This window comes from Haematobia irritans, chromosome 1 (assembly GCF_050003625.1).
Source record: "Haematobia irritans isolate KBUSLIRL chromosome 1, ASM5000362v1, whole genome shotgun sequence".
NCBI classification, from domain to species: domain Eukaryota; kingdom Metazoa; phylum Arthropoda; class Insecta; order Diptera; family Muscidae; genus Haematobia; species Haematobia irritans.
This window is the reverse complement of record NC_134397.1, coordinates 83977475-83988335: the sequence shown is the minus strand read 5'-3', so window position 1 is coordinate 83988335 and position 10861 is coordinate 83977475.

Genomic DNA, 10861 nt, shown 5'->3' with positions numbered 1-10861 from the left:
GCCCCTCAACTGCATACATCGCTGATTTGGAAAATATATATCAAACATATACACTGGTAGAAAAATGTTTCGTACTATTAACGAACGGGCTTCGTTGATAATTTTTCGTTAATATTACGCAATTTTTCGTTATAAGAACGAAAGTTAGTACAACGAAATCAATCGTTAAAAGACAATTTTGTGTTTTGGCTTTTCGTTATATTAATGAAACACGTTTCGTTAATATTACGAATATTAACTTTGTAATTTTATCAAGAATTTCAATAAACAAATTCTCTAAGATGGAATTATTATAATCATTTGCACATAGAGAGTAAATTTTGGAAACTTTTAGCCCTTAAAATAGTCGTTTTATATACTCCGAAACTGGAATTGAAAATTTCATTTATAAAACGAAAGCGATCGTTAATATAACGATATGGATCGTTAAAAAATAAATTTTAAATTGTTATATTTCGTTATATTAATGAAATATGTTCATTAATAATACGAATGGGAGTTTGAGTATTTCTGCCTCTCCTTACTCTCTCTATCTCTCTCTCTAAAACGTCTCTCCATACTCTCTCTAATACGTCTGTAGCGTCTATGTAATTTGTACATACACATGTAAGCATGGCAATAAGCACATGTTTGCGTGTGCGTCTTGGAAAACAAACGGTAAAAAGTTCAACAGAAAACTTGTCTGATGGGCAAACCTTAACAACATTTACGTTCTTTTCGCTGAAGAGTGCACAGGCTCATTACAGTTTCGTTGTGAATAAAAAACCTAGATTGTGGGTGAGTTAAATTGGTGTTTTTTGTATATTCGCAAGAAATTTAGTATACATTTTTAATCTTTAGTGAAAATGCCCCGGGGAAGTGAACTTTCAGATGAAGAAGGCGGAACAATTACCGCAATGAACCTTGGTTGGATAAATGGACACGGCGATACGATTATCATTTTTTTGTCTTAGAAATAAGAGTTTTTTTTTCTTAAGTGAAAGTCACAATATATGATTATTAAATTACTTAATTTATCAATAAATATTATTTCCTACTATATATAAATCATATTTCAAATATATTAACAAAAATAATACACTACCAATAACTACACTCAAATGCAATACTTGGTTGGGTTTCATTAATATAACGTTTGTGTTCATTTATACAACGTTCGCCTTTCATTCATACAATGAATGATTTTCATTCATACAACGTATAAGCTGCATCCATACAATGAATAAATTTCATTCATACAACGAATAATATTCGTTAATACTACGAAATGTATTCCATAAAAGGTTTCGTAAATATAACGTAAAATTACGTTGTTATAACGAAGTGCTACGTTGGCTGACTTTTAATGAAGAATTTCGTTAATACAACGTAGAAATTCATCGTATTAACGAAACTTTTTCTACCAGTGTATATAATAGAGTTCATATCGCGTCAACAACACCCAATTTTATTTCTTGGCTATTCAGAACTAAGTTTTGATTCATAACTATGCATGTTGACCCAACTTCTATTTTTATTTCTCGAGCATTTAGAAGATTATTTGCATAAGACACAAATTCGATGACTCTTTATACCAATAATTAATTCTGATGAGGGATTGTATATTTTTACAATTTTTAGATTATGACGGATTTTTCACAGCAGAGCCTATTCCTTTTTTCAAAAAACTTGCCAAAAACTGTATTGGGGATTTTAAGTTAAATTGGGGATTTTTGGGGATGGAAGCGTCTTATTTTGGGGACAAGAGTCCGAAAAATACTGGCAACACTGCTGGATAGAACACCAGTGCAATGATGTTCTGAATTAACAACACTTCAATTACTACGAGTATCCTGATTTGATTTTAGTAAATCAATAAATGGATATGCTTGCAAAGTCACAAATCGACATAAGACGGAATGTGTGTTTGCATTGAAAACGGAGGGTTCGTACTTCAGCTTCCCGCCCGAACAGAAGGGGATATTATATAATACGATGAAATCGAATATATGTTTCTAAATTCTTTTTATATTACAGCAAGTGTAGACGAAACAAATCATATGGAAATGAGGAATATATGGGAAACCCAATTCCAGCAGGTCGTGGAGATAATTAGAAAACAGTTTTGTTTTTGTGGTATAATTGTCTATACAATTGTTTTCTTTTCTGTTAAATACGTCTTTTATCATAAATTTTCGTATGTCATTTGGTTGGTAGCCTATGTACACTGGTAGAAAACGTTTCGTTAATACGATGAATTTCTACGTTGTATTAATGAAATTCTTCATTAAAAGTCAGCCAACGTAGCATTTCGTTATAACAACGTAATTTTACGTTATATTTACGAAACCCTTTATGGAATACATTTCGTAGTATTAACGAATAATTACGTTGCTATTACGTAGCCTTATTATTCGTTGTATAAATGAAATTTATTCATTGTATGGATGCAGCTTATAAGTTTTATGAATGAAAATCATTCAATGTATGAACCCAGTTTTTTCATTATATGAATGAAAGGCGGACGTTGTATAAATGAACACAAACGTTATATTAATGAAACCCAACCAATTATTGCATTTGAGTGTAGTCATTGGTAGTGTATTATTATACCCTCCACCATAGGATGGGGGTATATTAACTTTGTCATTCCGTTTGTAACACATCGAAATATTGCTCTAAGACCCCATAAAGTATATATACTCTGGGTCGTGGTGAAATTCTGAGTCGATCTGAGCATGTCCGTCCACACAAAGAAAATTTCATTAAAAGTCAGCCAACGAAAAATTTTCATTGATATAACGAAACATTTTCATTAATACAATGAAAATATTCGTTAATAGTACGAAACGTTACGTTGATTGACAGAAAATTCGTTATATTAACGAAAAAATTCGTTGTATTAACGAATTTGTTTCATTGGCTGACTTTTAACGACACATTTCGTTAATATAACGAAACTTTTTCTACTAGTGTCCGTCCGTCCGTCTGTTGAAATCACGCTAACTTCCGAACGAAACAAGCTATTGCCTTGAAACTTGGCACAAGTAGTTGTTATTGATGTAGGTCAGATGGTATTGCACATGGGCTGTATCGGTCCACTTTTACGTATAGCCCCCATACAAACGGACCCTCAAATTTGGCTTGCGATTGCTCTAAGAGAAGCAAATTTCATTCGATCCGGCTGAAATTTTGTACATGATGTTAGTATATGGTCTCTAACAACCATGCAAAAATTGGTCCACATCGGTCCATAATTATATAGCCCCCATATAAACCGATCCCCCGATTTGGCTTGCGAGGCCACTAAAAGAAGCAAATTTCAGCCGGATCGGATGAAAGAGACCATATACTACATGGTGTTAGTATATGGTCTCTAACAACCACGCAAAAATTGGTCCACATCGGTCCATAATTATATATAGCCCCCATATAAACCGATCCCCCAATTTGGCTTGCGGAGCCTCTAAGAGAAGCAAATTTCATCTGATCCGGCTGAAATTTGGTACATGGTTTAGTATATGGTCTCTAACAACTATGTAAAAATTGGTCCACATCGGTCCATAATTATATATAGCCCCCATATAAACCGATCACCAGATTTGACCTCCGGAGCCTCGTGGAAGACCAAAATTCATCCGATTCAGTTGAAATTTGGTACGTGGTGTTAATATATGGCCTTAAACACCCATGCAAAAATTGGTCGAAATCGGTCAATAATTAGATATAGGCCCCATATAAACCGATCTCCAGATTTGACTTCCGTAGCCCCTTGGAATAGCAAAATTCATCCGATTCGGTTGAAATTTGGTACGTGATGTAAGTATATGGTATCCAACAACCATGCAGGAATTGGTTCATGTCAGTCCATAATTATATATAGCCCCCATATAAACCGATCCCCAGACTTGACCTCTTGTGCCTTTTGGAGAAGCAAAATTCATCCGATCTGGTTGAAATTCGGTACGTGGTGGTAGTATATGATATTTAACAACCATGCCAAAAGTGGTCCAAATCAGTCCATAATCATATATAGCCCCCATATAAACCGATCCCGAGATTTGGTTTTGGAGCCTCTTGGAGGAGCAAATTTCATCCGAGTCAGTTGAAATTTGGTACATTGTGCTAGTATATGGGCGTTAACAACCATGCCTAACTAGGTCCTTATCGGTCTATAGTTATATATAGCCCTCAGATAAATCGATCCCCAATCACACAAAAAGTGGTCCATGTCAAGTTAGTAATTCTATATAGCCCCCATATAAGCGACCCTCATATTTCAATTCTGGCTCTCTACGTACCGTGCAAAATTCCATATCGATTCGTAATTATTGCAGACTTACCTACACATACCTTTTTTGTCTAATATATACCACGTATGGATTAACTCACAATTTAGAAAACGATGTTAAGAAGTTTTAAGATACCACAACCAAGTAATTCGATTGTGGATGACAGTCTTTCGTAGAAGTTTCTACGCAATCCATGGTGGAGGATATATAATATTCGGCCTGGCCGAACTTACGGCCGTATACACTTGTTTTTTGTTAAGATCTTTGAAATATAATTTATATACAGTAGGAAATAATATTTACTGATAAATTAAGTAATTTAATAATCATATATTGTGACTTACTTTTGAGAGATTTATATGTTAGCGAGTTATGTCTTTAAATCTAGGCTTTATAAAATTAATTAATTCTTTTTGCAAAAATACGTTTTTAGTATATATTATGTAAAAATATATATTTTTCAATGCCGAAAATTATGTATACTTCATTTATAATATTAAACATTTCATTAATATTATGTATACATTCGTAAACAATGAAAACCTACACTATTCATAAAATAAACGAATTTATTTTTTTGTGTAAGTTCGCTAAAAGATTTAGAGGTTTCTTGCGTTATTGATCTGCGCCATGTAGATTTAGGGCGTCCTCTTCTTCTTCCCTGGAATTTCACTCCAGTGCAGCATGAGTTACATCGCTAGCGTTGAAAATTCTGATTTTGCTGGCCTGTTTAATATTCTTACTGCTACACACAGGGCTCAAGCGAGCAATGGAAAATTTAGCTTATCAAACCTAACCTAACGCATACACAAAAAAAAATCATTAAAATTGAGTTAACGAAAAATTTTCATTGATATAACTAAGTATTTTTATTAATACAATGAAAATATCCGTTAATAGTACGAAATGTTACGTTGGTTAACAGAAAATTCGTTATAATGACCAAAAATTTGGTTGTATTAAAGGATTTGTCTCTTTGGCTGACTTTTAAAGACACATTTCGTTAATATAACGAAACTTTTTCTATTAGTGTATAAGAAAGTCAGACAATCCGGTAATTTTGTGTTTCTTATATGCATTTTTTTCTTTTAAACAATTATTGCATGTAAGAAAACAATTTGTTGTATATATACATACTTGATTTTACATCTACACAATTAGTAGGCCACTAATATACTTAAAAACAGAAAAATTCATGGAACTGTGGAAAATTTATTTAGTTAAATAAAATTTAACTACAAACATATAACTTTATTTGCAATGAAAATAAGTTCAAATTAGCGTTAGTTTAAGAACGGACCTTTTTCTGTGTGATACACCTGATGTCCTTGGAATCCCAGCAAAAAAGAGCTTACAAAAATGTAGTTTGGATCCACAATTTTCGATGTAATGCAAACTTTCCGGATGTAATGCAAACTTGGATCATCTCCAATAAATTTTACATTGGCTTGTTATAGGACGGAAGTACTCAATTTTTGGATCCTTTGCATTATTTTAGAGGTTGTGCCTTGGAAGTTCATTTGGATAAAGAAATTTAAAAAACTAAAAAAACATTTATTTTCCTATTTAACTGTTTATTTTTATCAGTAAGTTTTGTTACACTTTTATTTTCTTATTACTTAATTTTTATACCCTCCATCATAGGATGGGGGTATATTAACTTTGTCATTCCGTTTGTAACACATCGAAATATATTCTGGGTCGTGGTGAAATTCTGAGTCGATCTAAGCATGTCCGTCCGTCCGTCTGTTGAAATCACGCTAACTTCCGAACGAAACAAGCTGTCGACTTGAAACTTGGCACAAGTAGTTGTTATCGATGTAGGTCGGATGGTATTGAAAATGGGCCATATCGGTCCACTTTTACGTATAGCCCCCATATAAAGGGACCCTCAGATTTGGCTTGTGGAGCCTCTTACAGAAGCATATTTCATCCGATCCGGCTGAAATTTGGCATATGGTGTTGGTATAAGGTCTCTAACAACCATGCAAAAATTGGTCCACATCGGTCCATAATTATATATAGCCTCCATATAAACCGATCCCCAGATTTGGCTTGCGGAGCCTAAAAGAGAAGCAAATTTCATCCGATCCGGCTGAAATTTGGTACATGGTGTTGGTATATGGTCTCTAACAACCTTGCAAAAATTGGTTCACATCGGTACATAATTATATATAGCCCCCATATAAACCGAAAATTTTATTTCTATAGAAAATTTTGTCAAAATTTTATTTCTATAGAAAATTTTGTCAAAATTTTATTTCGAGAGAAAATTTTGTTAAAATTTTATTCGGTTCATAATAAAATTTTCATCATTGTCAAAATTTTATTTCTAGAAAAAAGAAAATTTTGTCAAAATTTTATGTTTACTTTGTCAAACTGAATTATATACGTATTGGATCGATCTTTTTTGATTTAATATATGCCACGTATGGACTTACATACAATTTAGAAGATGGTGTTAGGAGGTTTTAAGATACCTTGCCATCGGCAAGCGTTACCGCAACTTAAGTAATTCGATTGTAGATGGCAGTCTTTAGATGAACTTTCTACGCAATCCACACACAAAGAAAATTTCATTAAAACTCAGCCAACGAAAAATTTTCATTGATATAACGAAACGTTTTCATTAATACAATGAAAATATTCGTTAATAGTACGAAACGTTACGTTAATTAATAGAAAATTCGTTATAATAACGAAATATTTCGTTGTATTAACGAATTTGTTTCATTGGCTGACTTTTAACGACACATTTCGTTAATATAACGAAACTTTTCCTATTAGTGCATGATGGAGGGTACATAAGCTTCGGCCTGGCCGAACTTACGGCCGTATATACTTGTTACAAATTGAAAAACTTCTTCCTTTCCACCGGGGGTTGAACATGCATCTGTTGGCACAATAACAGTACGACTTATTACCACACTCAGCCACCACCGCCATTCATTAACCTAATAAGACACCACGGCATGACATTCTAACTGCTTCCTGAGATGTTCTTTATTATTATGAAAAAAAAAAAAACAAGTAAGTAAAGTAGAAAGTCGGGCGGGGACGATTATATCATACCCTAAACCACCCTTACTGAATTAGTAATCATAAACATTTGTGGGGTAACATTGATATAGGTCTGGGAGATAAACCGCAGTTGCATATTTAAGAAAATTAAGGGGTACATGTTTATGGGTGCTTTGTCTCAATCCGACTATAGCTCATAGTCAATGTTGCCAGGGAAAATGTTCGGTTTACCCTACAAGGACAATAAAAGTTCCCTACTTACCCATACAATTTTCCCTACAATATTTTTCGTTAAATTTAAAAAATTTTACAAAACAAAAATGGTTCTAAGTACTTTATTATCTTAAAACATCAATATGCATCTTAAAACATGAATCTGTACAATTCTACCCAAAATAGTAATTTTTCCTTTTTTTTTATTAAATCTCTATAAAAATAAAATTTTGGAAAAGTTTCTATAAACAAATTTTTGTGAGAAATTTTTCTATAGAAATAAAATTTCGACAATAAATTCTATAGAAATAAAATTTTGAGAAAAAATTCCATAGAAATAAAATTTTGAGAAAATTTTTTATAGAAATAATGTTTTGAAAAAAATTGCTATAGAAATAAAATTTTGACAAAATTTTCTATACAAATAAAATATTTACAAAATTTTCTACAGGAATAAAGTTTTGACAAAAATTTCTATAGAAATATTTGTTTGGGAGATTTGTGGTAATCCTCAAATTTTGTTAGATTTTTTTTTGCACGAGTGGTAACTGTTGTTACCACACATTGTTAAAGATCAAGCCTTGCCGGCTTCTATTTTCCTCCTCTAGAGCCACCAAAATGTAAAAATTATTACAAATTGTGTTGAGTGAAAATGTCCCTACATTGTGGCCCTACGTCCCTACAAGACGCTAAATATTAGAAAAACCCTACATATAGGGAATTTCCCCTACTTCTAGCAACACTGGCAATAGTTGATATTGCACCTACGGAGTTAGTATGCCACTAATATTGAGCCTATTATTAAAAAAGAGAAAATCGTTCAATTAGGGTGGGTGATAAATCCAAATTTGTAAAAATCGAGCAATATTCTTATGTAAGAGCTACAAGTACGTATAAAAACGATCATAAAATACATCAAAATTTTAAATTTGAGTAACAGTGGTTAATAAATAAGAGTATTATGGCCAAATTTGCGAAAATCGAGCGATGCATATATATGGAAGCTATATGTAAATCTGAACCAATTTGCATTATATTTTGCGGGTTTGATTAATACCACAAAAGGTTACCTTGTGCAAAATTTGAGTAAGATCAGTTAAGAAATGAGGCCTCTATGGTCAAAAATAAGGTTATTAGGGGCGAATTTTTCTACATCTGAACCTATTTCGATGAAATTTTGCACATACCGTTAGTACTATAGGGGGCTGGATCTAGCCAACTTTGAGTAAGATCGGTTAATAAATAAGGGTTCTATGGCCAAATTTGGGAAAATCGGGCTATACATATATATGGGAGCTATATCTAAATCTGAACCGATTTCGATGATTTTTTGCACATATAGTTAGTGCTATGGAAGATTACATTTAGCCAACTTTGAGTAAGATCGGTTGATAAAATAAGGTTTTGTGGCCAAATTTGGGGAAATCGGGCGATACATATATATAAGAGCTATATCTAAATCTGAACCGATTTGGATGAAATTTTGCAGACTTGAAGGACGATGAAAAAGATTACCTTTTGCCAAATTTGGTGACGATCCATTTGAAAACAAGTAAGGAAAGTCTAAAGTCGGGCGGGGCCGACTATATTATACCCTGCACCACTTTATAGATCTAAATTTTTGATAGTATGTATATCACATCCGTCAAATGTGTTGGGTGCTATATATAAAGGTTTGTCCCAAATACATACATTTAAATATCACCCGATTTTGACAGAATTTGATAGACTTTTACAAAATCTATAGACTCAAAATTTAAGTCGGCTAATGAACTAGGGTGGAACACAATGTTAGTAAAAAACAAGTAAGGAAAGTCTAAAGTCGGGCGGGGCCGACTATATTATACCCTGCACCACTTTATAGATCTAAATTTTCGATAGTATGTATATCACATCCGTCAAATGTGTTGGGTGCTATATATAAAGGTTTGTCCCAAATACATACATTTAAATATCACTCGATTTTGACAGAATTTGATAGACTTTTACAAAATCTATAGACTCAAAATTTAAGTCGGCTAATGAACTAGGGTGGAACACAATGTTAGTAAAAAATATGGGAAACATTTAAATCTGAAGCAATCTTAAGGAAACTACGCAAAAGTTTATTTATGATTTATCGCTCGATATATATGTATTAGAAGTTTAAGAAAATTAGAGTCATTTTTTCGACTATTCTACTAAGCAGTGGCGATTTTACAAGGAAAATGTTGGTATTTTGACCATTTTTGTCGAAATCAGAAAAACATATATATGGGAGCTATATCTAAATCTGAACCGATTTCAACCAAATTTGGCACGCATAGCAACAATGCTAATTCTACTCCCTGTGCAAAATTCCAACTAAATCGGAGCAAAAAATTAGCCTCTGTGGTCATATGAGTGTAAATCGGGCGAAAGCTATATATGGGAGCTATATCTAAATCTGAACCGATTTCAACCAAATTTGGCACGCATAGCTACAATGCTCATTCTACTCCCTGTGCAAAATTTCAATTAAATCGGAGTAAACGATTGGCCTCTGTGGTCATATGAGTGTAAATCGGGCGAAAGCTATATATGGGAGCTATATCTAAATCTGAACCGATTTCCACCAAATTTGACACGAATAGGTATAATGCTAATTCTACTCCCTGTGCAAAATTTCAACTAAATCGGAGCAAAAAATTGGCCTCTGTGGACAAAGGAGTGTAAATCGGGCGAAAGCTATATATGGGAGCTATATCTAAATCTGAACCGATTTGGATGATATTTTGCAAGTTTTTCGAGACTCATAAAATACATCAACAGACAGACAGACAGACAGACGGACAGACAGACAGACAGACAGACAGACGGACATCGCTAAATCGACTCAGAATTTAATTCTAAGACGATCGGTATACTAAACGATGGGTCTCAGACTTTTCCTTCTTGGCGTTACATACAAATGCACAAACTTATTATACCCTGTACCACAGTAGTGGTGAAGGTCCATATATAGTTATATATATTGGTCCATATATAGTTATATATAGCCGATCTACAATCACACCAAAATTGGTCCATATCGGTTCATAATCATGGTAGCCACTCGAGCTAAAAATAATCTACCAAAATTTTATTTCTATAGAAAATTTTGTCAAAATTTTATTTCTATAGAAAATTTAGTTAACATTTCATATCTATAGAAAATTTTGTCAAAACTTTATTTCTATAGAAAATTTGTCATAATTTTATTTCTATAGAAAATTTTGTTAAAATTTTATTTCTATAGAAAATGTTGTCAAACTGAATTATATACGTATTTAATCGATCTTTTTTGATTTAATATATACCACGTATGGACTTACATACAATTTAGAAGACGGTGTTAG